The sequence below is a fragment of the Carcharhinus amblyrhynchos genome, chromosome 22 (assembly GCF_965287045.1).
Source record: "Carcharhinus amblyrhynchos chromosome 22, sCarAmb.v2.hapA, whole genome shotgun sequence".
NCBI classification, from domain to species: Eukaryota; Metazoa; Chordata; class Chondrichthyes; order Carcharhiniformes; family Carcharhinidae; genus Carcharhinus; species Carcharhinus amblyrhynchos.
Window position 1 is genome coordinate 29,378,885 of NC_137345.1, and position 24,801 is coordinate 29,403,685.

The 24,801-nt window shown below is 42.3% G+C and overlaps 1 protein-coding gene and 1 pseudogene across 1 annotated transcript in view; one reads left to right on the plus strand and one right to left on the minus strand.

Annotated features, from left to right (window-relative positions):
* The window catches only part of LOC145357026 (metabotropic glutamate receptor 4-like), a 1,215,873-nt gene that overhangs the window by 1,178,489 nt on the left and 12,583 nt on the right, over positions 1 to 24,801 (plus strand). The window lies entirely within an intron of this gene.
* Positions 5,830 to 6,576, minus strand: LOC145357138 (stromal cell-derived factor 2 pseudogene; annotated as a pseudogene).

The window sequence follows — 24,801 nt, forward strand, 5'->3', positions numbered from 1 at the left end:
CTGTCAGTGTTGGATGCATAAAGTAGGACATCATTGGCATGCAATGGTATTATATTTTGTTTGGTTGCTCCCATCTCTGATACATGGATATTCAGGCATGCTCTGATGTGTGTTGCCAGGGCACTAAAACCAGCATAAAAATAGGAGAAGGCAACACGCTTCTTTTCTGGTACCACATTGGAGTGAGAGAGAACTGAAGGCTTTGGTGTATAATTTGGATCTGGAGTTGGAGTGCAGGGTTGCAACCTCCATTTGAAATAGTCAAGCTCAAGTCTTTGTGTAATTTCTTTACTTGTGTCAAAATTTCAAATATATCATTGAGTTAATAGATGTGGTTTACTGAACTTTTCTTTGTACCTTAATGTAAAAAATGCGTGCACCCTCAAGATGAATGGCCAGAAATGGAGAATCACTCCTGTTCCTCAGATGATGGATTCCTCTGACAAGCAACTATTGTGCTTCACTCACTAGGATCTCCTGCTGTTGGAGATACCTCAAGAAGACTTGTGTTAGACATGGCACCAGCAGGGAGGCCAGCACAGACCACCGGTAGAGAATGTTTCCTTTGGAGGCACAGGGTTGTTTTACTGTTGTGTTGTGTTTTACTGTTGTGTTATAGAGATCTTGTTTCTCAGTTTTCCCCATCCCTCACCAGTGATGTAGCAAGTTTACTGCCCATTTAAATACAGTTTAATGGATTTATGTCTGATGAAAAGTCATCTAGAATTGAAACATTGACTCTACACTCTTCCCACAGATGCTGTCAGACCTGCTGAAATTTTCCTGCATTTTCTGATTTTGTTTCAGTTTCCAGCATCCGTAGTATTTTACTTCTATATTACATGGGGATTGTGGGAGTTTGGGTGGCCCACGGTGTGGCCTGAATATTGGTACAATGAAGTTTCTTTAGGAAACCTTTTCCTTTGATTTACTTTGTAAAGTTAGTTCTTTTATTGCTTGCAACAGAAGTGTCCTTACTGCCGGATGAACAGAATGGGCCTTGAAGAGATGGCAGGCATTGTTGGGGGAACCTTGCAGTGACTGGGTGGAAGCAGGCATTGAAGGGGACCTTGCAATGATGGGGGGAGTGGGCATTGGGGGATAGGGGGAGCAGTGGCAACATTGCCATGCTGGTTATGGCAGGGTGCGGCGTGACCCCCAATAACTGTACAGTGAGAAGGGACTCTATCAGTCCCCACACTGCCAGACTGATGTTCTAAACCACATCCCCTGTCAGAGTGCTAGAAAATCGGGTCTGAAAACACGGCAGTGCATCTAAAGAGGTATGTGCTAGTTTTCAATCAGAGCCTGACACTCTGACAAATTATAGGAAAATTCCAGCCATTGCAATAACTTTACAATTAATATGGGCCTAATTACAGCTTTTAAGACTGATGTTTATTAAGCCATTAGTTAGCTGTATCAAAAATGTGAACAGATTATGAAAATGTGATGCATTTAACCCCCACGACAATAACCTTGGTTTCTGAGTCAAGTAATGCAACAGGTCAAGCAAGAAATGATTCTTTGTTTTATAAATAGGAAATGGCCCTTTGTGAATTGCCAAGATTGGGTAGTTCTCCAAAGTTAATGGAATTCTGTTTCTGCTTCTGGCTTTTCTGTGACTTGCTCACTTTTGTTAGGAGATTACTATCTGATGAGACATTGGATGATTCCAGAAGAAAAGGAACATAGGAAATTTAAATGACGATATTGGAATAATTAAATGCTTTCTTCTGCATTGATGTGTTTGGCATCATTGTTTGTTCTTGTTCAGCCCCCTCATTGTTGTTATATGTGCTAAAGTGTTAATTAGTTGACACATTTCCAGTACAGCCATGGGTCAGTCCAACACACCAGAAAGCCAGTGTAATTGCCCTTGACAAAGTTGTGATGAGCTGCCTTCTTGAACCATTCCAGTCCATGTGATGAAGACTCTCCCACATTGCTGAGAGCAACAATGAAAAAAATGCTGATATACTCTATGTCATAATGGTATGTGACCCAGAGGGAAAGTTTCAGGTGACAGGTTTAATGATACCTGCTGCCTTTGTTTTTCTAGATGGTAGAGGCCACATTTTGGAAAGTATATTGAAGGAGTTTTAGTGAATTTCTGCAGTGCATTTTGTGGCAGGTACACGCTGTAACCACAGTGTGCTATTATTGGGGGAAATTATTGTTTAAGGCAGAGCTGCACTCTCAGTCAAATGGAGAGTATTCCATCACATCCCTGACTGTGCCTTGCAGAGTGTGAAGAGGCTTTGTGGCTTCAGGAGGCAAGTCACTTGGCACAAAACACTAACTTCTCACTGCTCTTTATATAGTTGGTCCAACTATGCTTCTGGTCAGTGGTGACTTTCATAACTAGGTGGTGAAGAATTTGACAATGAAAATACCATGAAATGCCAAGACTAATTGATCAGACTATCTCTTGATGGAGATTTTCATTGCCTGATATTCTTGTGTGACGAAACCTGGATATTATCCAATTCCTGCATCTTTTATCACGGACTCCTTCAGCATCTGAGGAATTGAGAATGGAGCTGTACATCATAAGATGCTCCCAATTCTAACTTGATACTGGAGAAAAACTCATTGATGAAGTTTGGTTTATAGGATACTGTGAGGATTAGCTGTCTAATAGGAAGCAGAGAGTTGGTAGCAATGGGTGCTATTCTGATTGGCAGTTGGTGACTAGTGGAGTGCCGCAGGGTTCGGTGCTGGGGCCTCAACTGTTTACCATTTACATAGATGATCTGGAGGAGGGGGCTGAGTGTAGGGTGGTGAAATTTGCTGATGACACGAAGATGAGTGGAAAGTCTGCAGAGAGATCTGGATAGGCTGAGCGAGTGGGCGAGGACCTGGCAGATGGGGTATAATGTTAGCAAGTGTGAGGTTATCCACTTTGGCAGAAATAATAGTAGGAGGGATTATTATTTAAAAGGCGAAAAGCTGCAGCATGCTATGGTGCAGAGGGACCTGGGGGTCCTTGTGCACGAATCGCAAAAACCCAGTCTGCAGGTGCAGCAGATGATCAAGAAGGCGAATGGAATGTTGGCCTTTATAGCAAGGGGGATAGAATATAAAAGTAGGAAGGGCTTGCTGCAACTGTACAGGACACTGGTGAGGCCGCAGCTGGAGTACTGTGTGCAGTTTTGGTTGCCGCACTTGCGGAAGGATATATTGGTCTTGGAGGAAGTGCAGAGAAGGTTCCTTAGGCTGATACCGGAGATGAGGGGGTTAGCCTATGAAGAGAGACTAAATAGGCTGGGTCTGTACTTGTTGGAGTTTAGAAGGCTGAGGGGGGATCTTATAAAGATGTATAAGATAATGAAGGAGATGGATAGGGTAGAGGTAGAGAGATTCTTCCCGCTTGGAAAGGATGGGAGGACTAGAGGACACAGCCTCAAGATGAGGGGGGTTGCAGTTTAGATCAGAGTTGAGGAGGAACTTCTTCACTCAAAGGATGGTGAATCTCTGGAATTCTCTGCCCGTTGAAGTGGTGGAGGCTACCTCGCTAAATATATTTAAGTCATGGGTAGATAGGTTTCTGATTGACAGGGGAATTAAGGGTTATGGGGAGAAAGCAGGAAAGTGGAACTGATCCACTTCAGATCAGCCATAATCTTACTGAATGGCGGGGCAGGCTCGAAGGGCTAGATGGCCTACTCCTGCTCCTATTCCTTATGTTCTTATGACTTCAGTACTTTTTAAGGAAGAAGGTGTCTATCTATCTAGTTTATGAGTGAATGGTATAGCTGTTTTTATTATTAATCTCCTGACTTATAACAACAAAACAAAGGTGAATTGTTATATATTATCTGGAAGTAAACAGTTCTTTTACAAATTCAGTTCCATATGAGTTGTACTGCCTGAAAGTCTCTGAATGTGGCTAATTTCTGAAGCTAGAAAATATATGTTATTGTGACTGGTAATGAATTCTGTTATATTGGAGTGTGATAATACATTAGACTTCTGCCACGTTTCGGCAAGCAACTATCAGAAACTGGATTATTGACTCAAATTGTTGACATTTAGATATTCTGATTCCAAATCACACAGCAATCACCCTACTGAAGTAATTACAACCACGTTCAGCAGCAATTCCACTGTCTGCTAAAACACATAGATTTATTAATATTAATTTCTAATATAGAGGTCAAATCTAAGCTTCATTTCATTAGCAAGTATTTGGGTTTAAGATACATGGGTTTAAGATAAAATGACTGCAGATGCTGGAATCTGAAACCAAAAGAGAAAATGTTGGAAAATCTCAGCAGGTCTGGCAGCGTCTGTAAGGAGAGAAAAGTGTTGATGTTTCAAGTCCAGATGACCCTTTGTCAAAGCTGTGTCAAAGAGTCATCTGGACTTAAAACATCAGCTCTTTTCCCTCCTTACACATGCTGCCAGATCTTAAGACTATAAGATATAGGAGGAGAATTAGGTCACTCAGCCCATTGAATCTGCTCCGCCAAACAATCATGGCTGATTTTTTTCTAATCCCCATTCTCCTGCCTTTTCCCCATAACCCCTGATCACCTTATTACTCAAGAAACTATCTAACTCTGTCTTAAAGACACTCAATGACTTGGCCTCCATAACCTTCTGCGGCAAAGAGTTCCTCAGATTCACCACTCTCTGGCTGAAGAAATTCCTCCTCATCTCTGTTTTAAAGGATCGTCCCTTTTGCCTGAGGTTGTGCCCTTTGGTTCTAGTATTTCTTACTAGTGGAAACATTCTCTCCATGTCGGCTCTATCCAGGCCATGCGGTATCCTGTAAGTTTCTATAAGATTTCTTCTCATCCTTCTAAACTCCAATGAGTACAGACCCAGAGTCCTCAACCATTCTTCGTATGACAAGCTCGTCAATCCTCAGGGATCATTCTTGTGAACTTCTCTGGACCCTTTCCAAGGCCAGCACATCCTTCCTTAGATATGGGGCCCAAAACTGCTCACAGTACTCCAAATGAGTTCTGACCAGAGCTTTATACAACCTCAAAAGTGCTCATGTATTCTAGCCCTCTTGACGTGAATGCTAACATTGCATTTGCCTTCCTAACTGCCAGCTGAACCTGCACATTAACCTTAAGAGAATCTTGAACAATGACTCCCAAGTCCCTTTGTGTTTCTGATTTCCTAAGCATTTTCCCATTTAGACAATAGTCTACACCTCCATTCCTCTTCCAAAGTGCATAACCTCACACTTTGCCACGTTGTATTCCATCTGCTGAGATTTTCCAGCATTTTCTCTTTTGGATTTGTGTTTAAGATGTAACCTTTGTCATATACATTACTTTACGACACACAGAAAAATGCGACTACGTTGCAGTGAGTTCAGAAGAGAGATACCTTTACACTTGATATGATTTATGTTATTTGCATTATCACAATTACTCAGTGCAATCTCTGATCATTCGAACTAACAGAACAGATTGCCCATGGCTTAGCTGACTGTGAATGCACAACAGCTTGCAATTATATAGTAACTTTAAAATATTAAAATGGCCCAAGGCACTGCAAATCATTGTTACGTATGTGGCTTCTGTCTCTTTAAGACAGTACAGCAATAGTGGGTCACCCATTGGGAATGAAAACCAAGAGTGAGTGTTCACATCAGAGGTGGAGTCCTCTCTCAGCAGAATCTTCTGGAAGCATGGAGTAAGCATGTATAACAGGGGCTCTGCCCTAGGGCAGCCTTTGTATTTTTATGTCATCGTACATATGATGCTGAAAAGGATTTTAAAAATTGATTTAAACATGGATTGAGATTCTTTTCCGGGTGCAATTGCAAACTAAACCACACAACAGTATTGACAATTTTTGTTTTGCTTATAGTCTAGTATATGCATCTGCTTCAACCCTTGAAATGTCCATAGGTTTCATGGCAATTCCTTCCACCACTTTCCAAAAATTGTACTGGTTTGAATACTGCAGTGATGCAATGAACTTCCAGTTGGCCATTTATTAGTCACCCAAACTGTTCTCAGATAGCAGGTCTTCCTTTGCAGTATGTTTGAACCTTACAGGATATTTTTCATTCCCTGTATGTTCCACTACACAAGACAGTCCAATTATCTAGGCTATCCCATTCTCCACCTTCACCTCCTGGTTTCCTTATAACAGTAATGTAAAGTGATGACTGTGTAAGTTGCAACCCATTTGATATGGGTCAATCGAATAGTTTCCCCACATTCTACCATATCTCCATGCTGGCACACAATGGGGTGAATTTTACCGCCCCACCCGTTACAGGAATTGTAGGCGAGGGGTGGAACATAGAAAGGTCCATTGACCTCAGGGGGATTTTTTGTTTTGGGGTGAGCGAGGCTTTTTCCATGTCTCCGCTGGTAACTATTGCCGTCATCTGCTTTTGTCACTCCAGTCACAGACTGCTGACCACTTCCCGAACTGTATTTCACATCATGCGAACACAGCCTCACATTACACCATGTGTTTTACTAACTTAATAAGCAAGCCACAAGTCATGTAGCTCAACTCAGATGTGCCTTGGAGGCCACACAACCCAAAGCAGGAACAATCAAAAGCTGGAGTAGGCTCGCGACCGGCTGAGTCCATCTGCTCCCTTATGCTGCATTAACCTCCTGTATTTAAGTTTCTCTATTCAGTAAATACCTTCTTTGTTCCAAACAAGGTCAGAGGCCTCTCCTAATAATTCCAGAGGCTGGCCACACAAAACATATAACAAATCATTAACAAACAAAAGTTGACACAAAGCAACAAATGGAACTGATGAGGACTACTGGCCACCAAAAGCTTTCACCAGAAGATAGGTTTAGGGAGCATCAAGAAAGGTGAAGAGGTTTACAACAACAACTCATACTTCCATAGCACCTTTAATAAAATGAACTGTTTAAAAGCAATCTACTCGAGCATTAAAAAACAAAGTGACACTGAGCCAAGTATGGAGACATTAGGTCAGATGGTCAAAAGAGGTAGGTTTTGAGAAATGTCTTAGGAGGAAAGAGAGGTACAGAGGCCACAAGGTTCAGGGAAGGACCATCTCCAACAAGAGAGAATTTAATCATCAAATTCAATGGCTTTTGCTGAATCCCCCACTATCAACATCCTTGGAATTACCACTGATGAGAAACTGAAGTGGGTTAGCCGTATAAATACTGTAGCTTTAAGTGCAGGTGAAAGGCTCGGAATCCTGTAGTGAATAACTCCACTCCTGACTCCCCAAAGCCTGTCTACCATCTATAAGGCATGAGTCAGGAGTGTGATCCACTTGCCTGGATGAGTGCAGCTCCAACAACACTTAAGAAACTTGACACCCCCGTGGGGCAGCATGGTGGCACAATGGTTAGCACTGCTGCCTCACAGCTGTGGGAACCTGGATTCGATTCCCGGCTTGGGTCACTAAGTGTGGAGTTTGCACGTTCTCCCCGTGTCTAGGTTTCCTCCAGGTGCTCTGGTTTCCTCACACAGTCCAAAGATGTGCATGTTAAGATGATTAACCATGGTAAATTTCCCATTAGAGTCCTGGTATGCGAAGGTTAGAGGGGCTAGCGGGATACTTACAAGGGGTTGTAGGGATAGGGGCTGGGTGGAATTGTTGTCGGTGCAGACTCGATGGGCCAAATGGCCTCCTTCTGCTCTTTGAACTTGTCTCTTACCATGCGGGCCAAAGCATTGGTAATTCACAAATATTCAGTCCACTACCAACAAACAACAGCAGCATTGTGTACCGTTTAGAAGATGCCTGCAAGAACTCACTAGGGCTTCTTAAGTAGCATCTTCCAAACCCACAACCACCATCATCTAGAAGGACCATGATAAACTGACTATGGGAACATCACAGCTAGGAGTTCCCTTCAAGTCACTCAGCATACTGACTTGGAAATACATTGCTGTTCCTTCACTGTCACACTGAACTTCACTGAAACTACTTCCTTTGTTGTTAAGTGTTTTGGGATATCCTGAGGGTCATGAATGGTGTTTTATTTTACTCATTCATGGGACATAGGTGTCGCTTGTTGGCCGGCATTTATTGCCCATCAGTAGTTGGCCGAGGGCAGTTGGGAGTCAATCACATTGCTGTGGCTCTGGAGTCACTTTGGACCTGACCAGGTAAGGATGGTACATTTCCTTCCCTTAAGGACATTAGTGAACTAGATGAGTTTTTTCAATTATCAACAAGGTTTCATGGTCATCAGTAGATTCTTAATTCCAGATTCTTTTTTTGAATTCAAATTCCACCATTTGCCATGGTGGGATTCGAACCCAGGTCTTCAAAATATTAGCTGATTTTCTGGATTTGGGAAAAAACACATCTTTCTTTTCACCTGTTCATTGCTGTTCATACTGGCAATTACTACCGAATCCAAGGCTATGTAGTTTATTTAGTTGGATTGGCCATGGTAAATTGCCCCTTAGTGTCCCAAAATGTGTAGGTTAGGGGGATTAGTGGGGAAAATGCATGGGTTTCAGGGATGGGACAGAGGTGGGCCTGGATAAAATGCTCTGTTTAAGAGTTAGTGCAGGACACATTGGGCCAAATGGCCTCCTTCTTCAATGTAGGGATTCTTTGATTCTAAAGTGTGTGAACTTGTGACACATGAATTGTATTGACAGTATAACTTTCAAGGTTGTATGCCTTAGTATTGAAGCAGAGATACTTATACATTTGTTTGACTAATCTATTCATTTGTGGTTTGAAGTCTTGGAACACCTTTTACAATGCTCCACAGAATTTATGTCCTATTCCATATCATTTTACCTTGAAAAATCTGCTAATAAATGTCAGGCAGATCAGTTACTTTATTGTTATCTGTGCTCCCTCAACTAAACACATTCCCACAGATACATAGGCATCTCATGCACATAATTTTATTCACTGAGGTATCTTGTGTCTTTTTGTGCCAATTGCCTTTTTAACTTAAAGGACATATATGTCAACACTGGTGTATCTGAGCTCAGAAGGCATGAGGTATGCTAATGTAGGTGAGACTGCATAAGCCTATTTTAAGGCTGGCCAATATAATAGTTTGGCTGAGAACTGTCAAAGTGTATCACTGTTGAAGTAGGTGATTCAAGTGACAAGCAATATTCAAGAAATCGGAACTTGTGCTGTCAGAATTCTGAAGTGATTCTCTTGATAATTGTGTTTCTCCCTGACTTTATGTTCTTTGTTTTAATCTATTCCTTTAAGAAACATTCACTTCCATACTATCTCCTATAAGGGAGCATGTGTCACTGAGGGTGCATTTCAGGATATACAAACTGATTTCAGGAAAAGATTTCATGCCCTCTTTTCTTTCCTACTTTCTCCATTTTTTCTTCTTTCACTCTACTTTCTTCTTGTACATTTCCCATTGTGAAGTACTTGGAAAGAAACAGTCAGATTCAGCAAGATGCTTTCTGCATCTGAACTACATACACTGTTCCTTTATTTTTTCATAGACTCCCTCTGCTGGTACAGCTGTATGGTAAGTGGACAGAGAAGACATTGCAATTTTCAAAGCATAACAGCCCCGCCTAGAAGTAAATAAGACAACAGTGTGTTGCCTTGATTTGTTTCTAAGAATGGAAACAATAGATGTGAGCATAATATGAAAATTCACCTTCACCAGCTACATATTCTAACTTTTCCATTAATTAATTTAATAATGTATTTAATTATGCACAATGAGATGAAATTATTTTTCACCAATTGAAAATGGTTCATTTTATAACATAATCACATAAATATCATTGACACAGGATTACACTGAAAACCAATTTAAAATTATCAGCTTGCTTGCAGTGTGGCTCACTTATGCATGCTATAAGCTATACATATGCTCACTTAAAGGGCATTGTCCTTTGCAGGCAGAAGGTCTATATCATGATTCATGCCTTTTCCAGTTAACTGAAAGCCTGGGGAACTGCAATCCCTGTTTCATCATTCCCATCACAATTTTGTGACCAATTCGAGTCAAACATTCTGATTTAATTTAGAAACAATGGCTTGGCAGTAAACAAGTTCTTTGCTGTTGGTTTATCTTTTGTTGCCATCCTGCTGAGTGCAAGATGTAAAGCTACAACAGCATGTCTCTTTTTCAGCAGTACTATAATGGACATCTTCTCTCATGAGTAGAATGTCATCTAACAACAAGTGTGGTCTCATTTAATTCATGTTGAGAGAAGAATCACTCTGCAATTAGAATCCCGCAGAATCCTAGAATCATAGAATGTCTACAGTTCAGAAGGAGGCCATTTGACCCATTGAGCCTGCACCGAAAACAGTCCCACTTGGACCCTATTCCCTTAACCCCATGTATTTACCCTGCTAATCCCTGTGACATGAAGAGACAATTTTGTATGGTCAGTCAACCTTACCAACACATAAGAACATAAGAAATAGGAGCAGGAGTAGGCCATCTGGCCCTTCGAGCCTGCCCCGCCATTCAATAAGATCATGGCTGATCTGTCGTGGCTCAGTTCCACATTCCCGCCCTCTCCCCATAACCCTTAATCCCCTCTCTTAACAAAAACCCATCAACCCACGTCTTAAAAATATTTAACGAGGCAGCCTCCACCACTTCAACGGGCAGAGAATTCCAGAGATTCACCACCCTTTGAGTGAATAAATTCTTCCTCAACTCCGTTCTAAACCGCGCCCCCTTTATCTTGAGGCTGTGCCCCCTAGTCCTACTGTCTTTTCTGAGCGGGAAGAGTCTCTCCACCTCTATCCTATCCATCCCATTCATCATCTTATACGTCTCAATGAGATCTCCCCTCATTCTTCTAAACTCTAACGAGTACAAGCCTAGTTTATTCAGCCCCTCCTCATAGCTCAACCCCCTCAACTCCGGCATCAGCCTAGTAAACCTCCTCTGCACTCCCTCCAAGGCCAAAATATCCTTGCGTAAGTACGGCGCCCAAAACTGCACACAGTACTCCAGCTGCGGCCTCACCAATGCCCTATACAGCTGCAGCAAGACCTCCCTACTTTTATGTTCAATCCCCCTCGCTATGAAGGCCAGCATCCCATTCGCCTTCCTGACCACCTGCTGCACCTGCAAGCTGGGTTTTTGCGACTCATGCACAAGGACCCCGAGGTCCTTCTGCACCGTCGCCTGCTGCAGTTTTTCTCCACGTAAGTAATAACCCTTCCTACCATTATTCCTACCAAAGTGGACCACCTCGCACTTGCCAACATTAAATTCCATTTGCCAGTTCCTGGCCCATTCGCCCAGCCTATCTAGATCCTTCTGTAGACTCTCCACACCCTCCGCACAATTTGCCGTTCCACCAATCTTGGTGTCATCAGCAAATTTTGACACCATACACTCGGTTCCCTCCTCTAGATCATCTATATAAATGGTAAATAGCTGAGGCCCCAGCACCGACCCCTGGGGCACTCCACTAGTCACCAACCGCCAATCCGAATAGCACCCATTGACCCCCACTCTCTGTCTCCTATTTGACAACCAGTCCTCTATCCACGGTAACACCCTACCCCCAACTCCATGTCCCCTGACCTTCTGCAATAATCTCTTGTGAGGTACCTTGTCAAACGCCTTCTGAAAATCAAGAAAGACCACATCCACCGGCTCTCCTCTATCCACCGCCCTAGACACATCCTTATAGAACTCCAGTAAATTTGTCAGACACGACTTCCCCTTAACGAAACCGTGCTGCGTCTGCTCTATCAAGCAATTCCCCTCAAGATGCCTCGCTATTTCCTCCTTGATGACGGATTCTAACATTTTACCTACAACAGACGTTAAACTAACCAGCCTATAATTCCCCGCCTTTTGCCTGGCACCCTTCTTAAACAACGGCGTAACATTAGCCGCTTTCCAATCTTCCGGCACTTCCCCGGAATCCAGCGACATCTGGAAAATAACCACCAAGGCATCCACTATCACCTCCGCCATTTCTTTCAGAACCCTCGGATGCATTCCATCCGGTCCTGGGGACTTGTCCACAATCAGCCCCTCCAGTCTGTCGAGCACTGCCTCTCTAGGAACAGTAACGTCATTGATACCCTCCAGTCCTACCACCTTTGAAGTGTGGAAGGAAACTGGAGCATCCGAGGGAAATCCACACAGACAAGGGGTGGATGTCCAAAGATGAACAGGTTTGGCTGATTGGCCATGCTAAAATTGACCTTAGTACCAGAAGGATTAGCAGGGTAAATGTGTGGGAATAGGGCCTGGGTGGTACAGACGCAATGGGCCAGATTGCTTCCCCCTGTACTGTAGGGATTCAATGATTCTACATAGACTGTCACCCAAGGCCATAATTGAACCGAGTCCCTGGTGCTGTGAAGCAGCAGTGCTGACCATTGTGCCACCGTGCTGTCCAATTGCGAAGAAAGTGATACCATTCCTGCTTCCTGGACATGCTCTCATGTACATAATCATTTGTCTCAAAACACACATAAATCTCTCAACTTCTTCATTAGCTCTTGGCCAACAGGATGTGATTTTTTCACTGTGTGAAGCCCAGAAATTTGCAAATTTACTTAACTCATCACTGTTAACTTGTCACTTCTCACTGTTTGAAGAATTCCAAACAAAACAAAAAGTTGGTCAAGCTTTGAGATAGCAGCTTCCATTGAAGTAGATGTAAATATTTCCATGACTATAGTCAATAAGCAGGTGTTCATCAATATGTCAATCTAAAATTAGCACAAGCCTTAATCCATAGTCCTGAAAGTAGTTCATACATCTTGACATTTAACACTGTGATTGATTTTGTGGTCTATCATGTGGTTAATTGCTGGAAACCATACATCATTCCTGAAGGAGTTTGTTTACTTTTGACAATTCCCTGGTGACCTTCATGTGCCACATTAACAATACATTCTCCTAACGATGGTGAAATAACAATACATTTGCCATGTGAGACAAGATCAGACGTGCTAGTGACAGTGAGATAATGTCCCCATTGTTAGGATATTGTAATGGGTGAGTGGTTTCCTTCATAGACACTCTTTCAATCATGTCTTTCCAGGTTGGAGACTCCAGAGCTGTTACAGATATTTACCATGTCTCACCTTGTCTTGTTGTTGCTTGGATTTCAGTTACTCTTAGCAACTTCAGCACTGTTCAAACTTACGTAGTCAAGATGATGTTTGGCAAACTTTTCCTCATGACTGGTCAGACTAACTGTTAACAAAGAACGTCATGAAAGATTGTCCACAGGATTGAGCTTGCCTGTCTGATACTCATCATGGAACTTGTATTCTTGTAACTTGAGTATCCAGTGGTCTAATGGAATGGATGGATTGCTGAACAAGGTTATTCGTGGTCTGTGATTAGTTATTACTTCAAACTCACTTCCATAAAAGTAGAGATGAAAGTATAAGATACCCCGTATGATTAACAGTGTTTCTCTCTGGGTAGGATTTACCAGGCCTTCCTTGCCCCCATCCACCCTCTCCATTGGGCGGGGGTGGAGAAGGGTGGGGGGGGTGGTTTCAGGCAGCAGTGCTGGCTATCCATTAGCCAGTGGTGGGATATTCCAGTTCTGAAAATTCCCATGAATATCAAATGTGTTTTGCCCCTCCCATTGCCATAGAATCCAATGGACGGGTGTGAGAGGAGGGCGGGAGCAGCATCTTTGGAAGGAGCAGAAGGCCCCTGCCAGCAGGAAGGTCCAAAAATCCATGGCCTTTGCATTTGTGAATAATATCATTCTATAGGCTTCAATGATCCGCTTGCCACAGCAACAATTGATCGCGTTGTCTTATTGCATGAGAACTGCACCAAAGCCAACTGGCTCTACATCCACCAGGAGCTGGATTCCTATGGGTCTTCCAACAGATTTCATGGCCCACTTGCTTTATTTCTGCGCTTCGGGGGATTCCATAAATGTCTAAGTTTTGCATGTTTATTGATGTCTTTTCTTTTACTTCACAGGTGCTTTGGTCCGCCTTGTTGACCAACAAGGGGCATACACGCGGTGGGTCGTGCGAGGGCTGCTCTTGGATGTTGCTTCGAGAGCTGCCTAGTGCTTCATGTTTTTAGTGTACGCTTAAACTGGACCATCTGACGGGCAACGTGACAGCTCAGTGACTATCACTGTTTGCTGTGCAGATACATGGATTTGGGCCAGTGTCTGCGGGAGTTTGCACATTCTCCCCGTGATTGCGTGGATTTTTTCCGGGTGCTCACGTTTCCTCCCACACCCCAAAAAACGTGCTCTTCGGCTGATTAGTGTAACAAATTGTCCCTAAATTAGTCTTCCCTCAATCTTCCCCAATAGGTGTAGACAAAGGTCATAGGTAGAGGAGGGCACTCATAATGTTAAAATGGCGGCGCGGGCTCGTTGGGCCGAAGGGCCTGTTTCCCATGCTGTATTGTTCTTTGTTCTTTGAGCTGAATGTTTTTCTCAAGGTCAGAACTGGCACTTGTGCAACTTGCTGGCAAATGTTGTTTGACTTGGTGTACAGCTTGTTTGTGTGATTCAGCCCACGACTACTGTTGTCAGATTGTTTAGTGGGAGTAAATGAAGTCATGAAATGATGCCTCGACTCCAAACTTCCAGAGCATTTGTCCGATCAACAGCTTCAATTTTCTGCAGATCCAGTGAAACACTTTCACCACTGAACACGTGACTGATGAATTCAATTCCATATTCACTCAGCAAGCATTATTCTTCATCCAAAGATTATATTCACTAAAGCGTTGTCGGCATGCATGCAGGTGTGTCTCAAGTTCACTTTCAGTCTGTCTGTGGATAAGGATGTCATTACTGATGGTCAGCATGTCTTCAAGTCCTCAAACTGCAGACTGAATCCTTTGCTGAAACACTTCAGCTGTTGAATTGACAGCAGAGTTCAGCTTTTTGTATCGAAAATATTTGACGTAAGTGGAGAATACTATAAGATACTGCCATCCTTCTGCAAGTTAGGCTTGATTGTAGTCTGTAGATTTTTTTAAAAGTATAAAGTTTATTTATTAGTGTCACAAGTAGGTTTGCATTAACACTACAGTGAAGTTACTGTGAAAATCTCCTGCTGGGCGGCACGGTAGCACAGTGTTTAGCACTGCTGCTTCACAGCTCCAGGGTCCTGGGTTTGATTCTCGGTTCGGGTCATTGTCTGTGTGGAGTTTGCACATTTTCTTTGTGTCTGCATGGGTTTCCTCCGGGTGCTCCGGTTTCCTCCCACGGTCCAAAGATGTGCAGGTTAGGTTGATTGGCCATGCTAAGAAATTGCCCCTTAGTGTCCAGGGTAGCAGAGGTTAGAGGGGTTAGTGGGTATAATATGTAGGGATATGGGGGTTGGGCCTGGATGGGATTGTGTTTGGTGCAGACTCGATGGGCCGAAGGGCCTCTTTCTGCACTGTAGGGTTCTATGTTCTATGCTCTATGGTCTCCACACTCCAGTGCCTGTTCAGGTACACTGAGAGAGAATTTAGCATGGCCAATGAACCTAACCAGCATGACTTTCGGATTGTGGGAGGAAACCAGAGCACCTGGGGGAAACCTATGCAGACACAGGGAGAACGTGCAGACTCTGCACAGACAGTGGCCCAAGCCAGGAATCAAATCAGTGTCCCTGGTGCTGTGAGGCAACAGTGCTAACCACTATGCCAGCGTGCCATCCTATTGAAGTAAAGGTTAGCAAAGTGTTAAGCACCATTGATTGTCATGTCAAGTGTCTTTCCCATTTTTGGTTTCGTGACTGCGGCATGGTGGCACAATGGTTAGCACTACATCCTCAGAGCTCCAGGGACTTCTGTGTGGAATTTTCACACGCCCTGCCTGTCTGTATCGATTTCCTCCAGGTGCTCCGCTTTCCTCTCATTCTCCAAAGATGTGGAGGTTGGGTGGATTGGCCATGCTGAATTGCCCTTTCGTCTGTCAAGATGTGTAGGTTAGATATATTAGCCATGGGAAATGTGTGGAATTACAGGGATAGGGTGGGCATAGGGTTAGGATGACGTGCTCAATAAGGGAGTCATTATAGAATAGAAAGCTAAAGTGCAGAAGGAGACCATTTGGCCGATCGAGTCTGCACTAACCACAATCTCACCCATGTCCTATCCCCATAATCCCATGCATTTATCCTATCTAGGACCCCTGACACTAATTTGGGAGTCAGTGCAGACTCTGTGGGCCAAATGATGCACTGTTGGGTTTCTATGACCACATAGCAACACAAATTCTAACTTGAATCTCACTCTTGGGTTTCTTAATGATTTTTTATGGGTGCGACCCAAGGATGAGGCTCATCCTCAACTTTCTCAATAATCTCAAGGTTAAGTAAATGCTGATGTTCCTCCTCTGTCTGCTTTCTGACCTGGAATGGTATTCACTGCTTCTGATGTATCGATAGAACTTGAGGGTCTACATGCAGCTTGCATGTATAGCTGATTTCAGTTTGCTGATAGCAGCCTACATTAGTATGCATAGGATATGCATGTGCAGATATGTTGCTGTGTGGAACCTGATAAGAGCGTCACACTTTCCAGAGATGATACAGAATACAGCATTCATTCTCTGGTGTATTTGAATGAGATTCTTGTTTCATAAGTCCGGAGAACATTCATTGGTTTGTCACTGTTGTAAGGAAAAAATGTTGTTTTCCCTGGTTTGCAGAAGTTCGGTGAACATTTTGTCTCGTGTGACATTGACAGATGCTCCTGTAACTACAAGAACATCTCAATCTGAGCAGCCAATAGTGAATGTCACATGTAGCTAGTTGCTGGCTCTAAAAGAGAGTATATTCAGTCTCATGAAGCTCTATATTGGCTACATTCTCTCATATTTTTTCTATGGTATCATATGTGACACTCTTCTGGTGGTATTGATCTTGGTGTAACTTGATGCATGAGCAGCATTTGAAGACTCTAGGTCTGAACTCAATGGAGCTTAGAAGTTTGAAAAAGGACCTCATTAAAACTTACAGAATATTTAAAGGCCTGGATAGAGTGGATGTAACAAAGATGTTTCCATTAGTAGAAGAGACTAGGATCTGAGGGCACAGGCTCAAAATAAAGGGATCATCCTTTGGAACCGAGATGAGTAGGAATTTCTTCAGCCAGAGGGTGGTGAATCTCTGGAATTCATTGCCACTGAAGGCTGTGGAGGCCAGGTCGTTGGGTGTATTTAAGACAGAGATACATAGGTTCTTGATTGTTAAGACCTATAAAGGTTACGGCGTAAAGGTGAAAGAATGGGGTTGAGAAACTTATCAGCCATGATTGAATAGCAGAGAGCTGAATTGCCTAATTCTGCTCCTGTATCTTATGGTGTTGATTTTGCTGATGAGTGATAAACACTAAATATTTTGTCAGCTTTGCATTGTTTGCCAATAATAGAGACTGTGTCTGGTGTGAATGTGCACAACCTTAATGGAAACATTATTTGGGCAGGTTTCAATTCTGATTGTGAGATTGCTATTGATGCTTTGCAGCTCGTTTCCTAACACATAAGTGATATACAATGTTCACAGGAGTTGAATTTGGAGCATGATGGTTACTGTTGTATGTCTCAATTTCAGTAGCTCTGGACTCTAAAAGCAATAGCACTCTTGCTAACTCCAACAGCTCTGACAGCTTTCTGTTTTCCTCAAGTGCTTTTTGGCAGATGTTGACTGGAGAGACAACCATTGATTATTTGTGATTTTATTTCCCATTTAGCATGTTCAGCATCAACATTTGGTTATTAATTGCTGAAATTGTGTGCAATATTAAACAGTTGTGTTGTTTGGTACTTGCATAGTAAGTTAGAATACAATTGGTTCATATATTTATTTTTCTTGGTTGTGAAATGGATTGTTTGAAAATCTTAAGTGGAGTCATAGTTATTTTCGTTTTGAACAGGTACAGATATTTCAAAACCAGCTCCCAATCATTCATCTGCATAATATACAAATAAGGCCTTTTTCCTTTAGTTTTCTGTGAAAACCTGTCATAGCAACTTTGAAACTTTGCAGTGTTTGGATACAAATGATGACTCCAAATGCACATCAAAATGTGGTAGATTGGGCATGGAAATGCCATCCCGATCAGCAATGCAGTTTTATTTAGCATGTGCGGCATTTGTTAAGCTAGGCTCTATTTTTCACAATAGCTAAATGGAACTATTGTGAAATAGCTCCATTTGGCTATTGGGCTAAATGCCAGAGGATTGAGTTGATCAGAGGGATGATATGCATTGTTGTGTTGAGCTGGGCACCTTCAAGACTGGTATTTGGTGAGCTGTACCATACTGATACATAGTGGTCTGCAGTCAAGTAGACAATGGCAAGAGCTGAAGACCTTAAGGTTTGAGCATCTGCAGTCCCCGAATAGCAATGCAGCGATAGTGCATGATCAAGAATCTGGGATATCATTCTCCTGAAGAAAATCTTCTCTGTAATGACCTGAGTTTATTTGTTGATTGGATGGTTACTTTTTTGAAATGTGTATGTGTGTGTCTATGTGTAAGCCTTCCTCTTGCTAATTCTGACCTGCAGTGCATCTAGTGTGCAGAACAACAGGATACAGCCTCAATAGGTGTAATTTTACATTCCCGTCCACCACTGGAATTGTAGCGGGCAGGACACAGATCGTGCAAAGGTCCATTGATCTCAGGCAGGATTTTCCATTCTTGGGGTGAGCGCGGCTGGAAAATCCCACCTGCTGCCTTCCTTCCTAAAACTCCAATTTGAAACATTATCTGTAGAAAGTAGACACAGATCTTCCAAAGATTGCACATCTGAAAGCAATGTTGCATATTTTCACCATCTCAATGATCATTGTGATGTTCTTGGAAAGAAACAAAGTTCAAAAGACGATGTTTAGACTCAGGATTGCACATTCAGTTAAAACATGTTTTAGAAACATACAAACAAAGAAGATAGGAGCAGGAGGAGGCCATTTGGCCCTGTGACCCTGTTCTGCCATTCATCACAATCATGGCTGATCATTGAACTCAATAGCTTAATCCTGCTTTTTTCCCATAACGTTTAATCCCATTCGCCCCAAGTGTGAGCCAGTTGCCTCTTGAATAAATTCAAAGTTTTGGCATCAACTCCTTCCTGTGGTAATGAATTCCACAGGCTCACCACTCTTTAGATGAAGAAATGTCTCCTCACCTCCATCCTAAATGGCCTACCCTGAATTATCAGACTATGACCCTGGTTCTAGACTCCCCAACTATTGGGGACATCCTCCCTGCATCTACCCTGTCTAGTCCTGTTCAAGTTTATAAATTTCTATGAGACCCCCTGTCATTTGTCTGAACTCCAGTGAAAACAATCCTAACCTAATCAATCTCTCCTCATACATCAGTCCTGCCATTCCCGGAATCAGCCTAGTAAACCATTTTGTTTTGTTTATTCTCCTTTTAGACTTCATCTGTGGCTATATGTGGATGGGAGGCTCAATTGGACAAAGTGCACAATGCATTTTTCAATACACTACACCCATGAAGCTAGCCTTCACAGGGATAATGAATGTGGCACAGCAGTTAGCACTACTGCCTCACAGCATCAGGGACCTGGGTTCGATTCCCAGCTTGGATCACTGTCTGTGCAGAGTGTGCACGTTCTCCCTGTATCTGCATGGGTTCCCTCCGGGTGCTCCAGTTTCCTCCCACAGTCCAAAAGACAAGTTGGTTAGGTGTATTGGCTGTGCTAAATTCTCCCTCAGTGTACCCAAACGGGCATTGGAGTGTGGCGATTTTCACAGTAACTTCATTGCAATATGAATGTAAGTCTACTTGTGACAAATAATTAAATCTTAACTTTAAGTTATTTCCTCCTCGATCTCAGTTTTATCCATATTCAATGTCCACGCTGGAGAGCTTTATCAGTTGGCCAGCAAATTAGTGACCTGACATTTTTCCTGCCCAACCCTGATTTTCCTCATTGCACCCTTGTACCATTCGGAATTCTGAACTGGGAATAAGATTTGATGTAAATTTGGTTAACGTAATGCCCTTCTAATATTTTAGTCATTGATTTTATATTTGGTTTTGGAGCTGATATTTAAAACAATCCTTGTCACTATTGAATATTGCAACAGGTCTGTACATAAGCCAAGCAATGTAAAAGGTATATAGATTTAGCTTGAGCAGTAGGGTGTGAAATTGTGAATCAATTTTCCCCATTTCCATTCCATTCGCTTCTGCTTCCCTCAGTGGTAAGAAGGTGAGGTGGAATGGAAAACTAGCTGATGATCTGCTGTTGCCTAATTTGCAAACCTGCCTGAATTGAATTTATACCCTAAAATAATTAATGATTGTGATTAAATATTGGTGATGTAATGTTTAGTGACACGCCAAAGCCTTATTTTCTTGACCCGCTGATAAACCTGAAGCCAATATCCAACAAAGTGAACACATTTTTAGACACATTCACTGGCAAGATACATTCAGGTAACACTTTTTATTTAATTTGGTTTAACTACATTGTGTGATGCAATTGATGAGCTTCTAAAATTATTTAGATGGATGATGTTTGTGGCTATAATGGAGTGAATTTCCACCAGTGTCAGTGGACATAGATCAAAGCTCCCAAACTATGTGATTTGCATAATAATGCAAAATTACTCCCTTAAAGACCCGCCCTGTAAATAACAGGCAGATGTTCATTAAAATGCAAATTACATTACGTGTGAAATACAATTTTCTGCTAGGAAATATGAGAATATGGATTTTCCGCAAAGTTAGGGAACACAATTATATTTCAGACTATAATCACAGCCATTATATTTTTAGCTCATACTTTGGAAAAAGCAGTGTTCCACAACGATAAAAGCAAAAGCCAGGAAGTTTCATCTAACACTGACTTTGTGCGCATCTGTATTTATATGTTTGTAAGCATGACTGAAAATCTGTATTGGATATCGGATTTAGTGCAAAGATGAGAAAACACTGAATAAGTAATTTAGATCACAGAAATTGCTGGAGAATTGCAGACAAAATGCAGATGGAGCTGCCAGTTCTTATTCTTGGTAGCTTATCTGAACTTGATTTGCCTCTTAGTGCTGTCTGAACATCTCAGCAAGGTTCATTTATCATTTACACTTAAATATCCGGAGCTCCATGGAATACTCACAGCCCACTTCGAGATAGCGAGGGTGGTTGGTACAGTTAGCTCGTGTGTGGTTTAGAATAGCAGCAATAGCACAGGTTCAATTTTTTTTTCCAGCTCAAGTAAATTTGGGACCTACCTTCTTGCCTGACAGTTGAAGGCAACAGGGATCCACCAGGGAAAAGAAACCAGCTCAGGATGGAGCATCAGCAGACAATGAGCCAAGGAATGGTCTTCAGGCAGAATGCCCACCACTCATTTCTAGCCTGTTAGAAATTGCAACATTCACTGGGTGAATTAATTAAATAAATTGAATCAGGATATCACATTCTGAATAGGCGAAAAGAAAAAAGCTTAGAATTTGAAAAAGGAATAGGAAAAGGCAGAGAAGGAAATATGGAAAAGAGGCAGGTGACAGCTTGAACACGTATCACTGACCAAATCAGAAGTTTAGAGTTATCGAATGAAATTGAACTTGGGCAGAAGAGTGAAAAAAGCAGATTCATGTAAGTTTCCAACTGGTCCAATAAAGCTTACAAGGCTCAACAGAATATATGTAGAACTTTGTTATATTATCTTAACTGCCATCCAGTGCACTGTTCTTACTACGTGCATGTCATCACTACAACCCCACTGAACTATGCAATTTCACAAGATGTACGTAATAATGCACCCCAGTCAAACTCTCATCCACCTTCTTCTGTTGAGAAAAAGCTACAAAAGTCTGAGAACACATACTGACTGATTTGAGGACTGCTTCTTCTCTGCTGCCATCAGATTTCTGTTAACGTTTCTTAAGAAAAGAATGAAAATTTCAAAAAATATGGAAAGCTAAAAAGTGGCATCACTTGGGATAATTACAATAAAGAAATAAAGAAACTCAATCCAATACCAACAATTTGGGATACAGTAGCATAGAGTTTATATTACTGGAGTAACGATCCACAGATGTGAGTTCAAATCCCACTGTATGAAAATAGATAAGTCCCTTGGGCTGAATGGGATTTATCCTAGGATTCTCTGGGAGGCTAGGGCGGAGATTGCAGAACCTTTGGCTTTGATCTTTAGGTTGTTATTGTCTACGGAATAGTGCCAGAAGACTGGAGGATTGCAAATATTGTCCCTTGTTCAAGAAGGGGAGTAGAGACAACCCTGGTAATTATAGACCAGTGAGCCTTACTTCTATTGTGGGCAAAGTTTTGGAAAGGATTATAAGAGATCGGATTTATAATCATCTAGAAAGGAATAATTTGATTAGAGATAGTCAACACAGTTTTGTGAAGGGTAGGTTGTGCCTCACAAACCTTATTGAGTTCTTTGAGAAGGTGGCCAAAGAAGTGGATGAGGATAAAACAGTTGATGTGGTATATATGGATTTCAGTAAAGCATTTGATAAGGTTCCCCATGGTAGGCTATTGCAGAAGATTCGGAGGCATGGGATTGAGGATGATTTAGCAGTTTGGATCAGAAATTGGCTAGCTGCAAGAAGACAGAGGGTGGTGGTTGATGGGAAATGTTCATCCTGGAGTTCGGTTCCTAGTGATGTACCACAAGGATCTGTTCTGGGGACACTACTGTTTGTCATTTTTATAAATGACCTGGATGAGGGCTTAGAAGGATGGGTTAGTAAATTTGCGGATGACACTGAAGTTGGTGGAGTTGTGGACAGTGCAGAAGGATGTTGCAGGTTACAGGGGGACATAGATAAAGTGCAGAGCTGGGCTGAAAGGTGGCAAATGGGCTTTAATGCGGAAAAGTGTGAAGTGACTCACTTTGAAAGGAGTAACAGAAATACAGAGTACTGAGCTAATGGTAAGTTACTTGGTAGTGTGGTTGAGCAGAGAGATCTCGGTGTCCATGTGTATAGATCCCTGAAAGTTGGCACCCAGGTTGATAGGGTTGTTAAGAAGGCGTACGGTGTGTTAGCTTTCATTGGTAGAGGGATTGAGTTTCAGAGCCATGAGGTCATGTTGCAACTGTACAAAACTCTGGTGTGGCCGCACTTGAAGTATTGCGTACAGTTCTCATCGCCGCATTATAGGAAGGATGTGGAAGCATTGGAAAGGGTGCAGAGGAGATTTACTAGGGTGTTACTTGGTATGGTGGGAAGTTCTTATGAGGAAAGGCTGAGAGACTTGAGGCTGTTTTCGTTAGAGAGAATAAGGTTAAGAGGTGACTTAATGGAGGAATACAAGATGATCAGAGGATTAGACAGAGTGGACAGTGAGAGCCTTTTTCCTTGGATGGCGATGGCTAGAACAAGGGGACATAGCTTTAAATTGAGGGGTGATAGATATAGGACAGATGTCACAGGTAGGTTCTTTACTCAGAGAGTAGTAAGGGTGTGGAATGCCCTGCTTGCAATAGTAGTGGACTCGCCAACATTAAGGGCAATTAAATGGTCATTGGATAAACATATGGATGATATCGGAATAGTGTAGGTTAGATGGGCTTTAGATTGGTTTTCACATGTTGGCGTAATATCGAGGACTGAAGGGCCTGTACTGCGCTGTAATGTTCTATGTTCTGTGTTCACGGCGGCAGCTGGGACTTTAAATCCAGTTCATTACACAAACAATCCGGAATTTATTTTTAAAAATCTATTATCAATAATGATGACCATGAAACTGCTGGATTGTTGTAACGACCCATAGGGTTCAAATGCTCTTTAGGGAAGGAACTCTGCTGTCTTTGCCTGGTCTGGCCTATATGTGACTCCTGACCCACAGTAATGTGGTTGACTGCCTTCTGAAAAGGGAAAACCACTCAGTTGTATCTTAAGAGAAATGCACGTTGGGCTATAAATGCTGACCTTGCAGTGATGTCTGCATCCACGAAGGATTAGAAGTAAATTATTATGAATGAGTTCAGGAATCTGAAATGAGTGCAGTAGTATGTGGTGAATCATCAGCCCTTTAGCAGGCATGGAATCAATAACCTTTATTGCCAATCTTTGGCTGTGCAGGCAGAGCAAGTATAACAGATTAGATAGTGATCTCACTGAAAAGGATCTGCAAGCCAGTCTCCCATCCATTAACTCCATCTACACTTCCCGCTGCCTCAGAAAAGCAGCCAGCATAATCAAGGACCCCACTCACTCTGGCAGTATTCTCTTCCAACTTCTTCTGTTTGGTAAAAGATATAAAAGTCTGAGAATATGCATCAACTGACTCGAGAACTGCTTCTTCCCTGCTGCCATCAGACTTTTGAATGGAGCCATCATATATCGAGCTGATCTTTCTCTTCATCCTATCTGTAGCTGCAACACTATATTCTGCACGCTCTCCATTCCCTCTTCCCTCCTACTCTATGAACAGTATGTTTTGTCTGTATAGCGTGCAAGGAACAATATTTTTCACTGTATCCCAATACATATGACAATAATAAATCAAATCAAATCAAAAGGTGACTTCTGCATAGTTGTGAGGTTAGGGCAAAGCCTTTGTGCTTTTTCCGGCCTGATAAAGGCAGTCTGGGTTACTGCCACTCCAACGCCACTGTCCCTCCACTGATATTGCTCCCACGCCTTTTCTCTTGTGTCTTCCTCCAGCCTGGAAGTTGGTTGGGCCTCTATAGCCTGTGGCCTGCTCCAGAACAATTGTTGTCTGGCAGCATTGTCTACTGGTCAAATCCATATGTGACTCCAAAATAGATTTGACTTCACAGCAGGATTTATTCAACTGTCACACATCAAGGGCCACTGGCTTGCTGTGCATTTACTGCTCTGGGGAAACATTCATCCAAAAGTGTGCTACTCATAAGAAGACTCAGATGTATTTTCATCTGTTTGCATTTCCAGCACTCAGAATATTTCATTT